We start from the raw sequence: 231 nt of genomic DNA, 5'->3' as shown, positions 1-231 counted from the left end.
CTCCCCGAAAAATTTGAACTGCGTGCTTACATATATAGCACTGATTACTGTTGCTTTTATAATGAATTTTTATTATATATATATATATAAAGTGACTGGAATCCATGTATACAAATAATTAAATTATATTATATTAGATTATATGTTTATATGAAAAGCAATATAGCAGATTCAACCAGCCAATCAGAAAGTTTCGAAGGCGTTCGTTCGATGACTTCAATTTAGTACGGT

The sequence above is a fragment of the Helobdella robusta genome (assembly GCF_000326865.2).
Source record: "Helobdella robusta unplaced genomic scaffold HELROscaffold_31, whole genome shotgun sequence".
Taxonomy (NCBI): domain Eukaryota; kingdom Metazoa; phylum Annelida; class Clitellata; order Rhynchobdellida; family Glossiphoniidae; genus Helobdella; species Helobdella robusta.
This window is presented reverse-complemented; position numbering follows the sequence as displayed.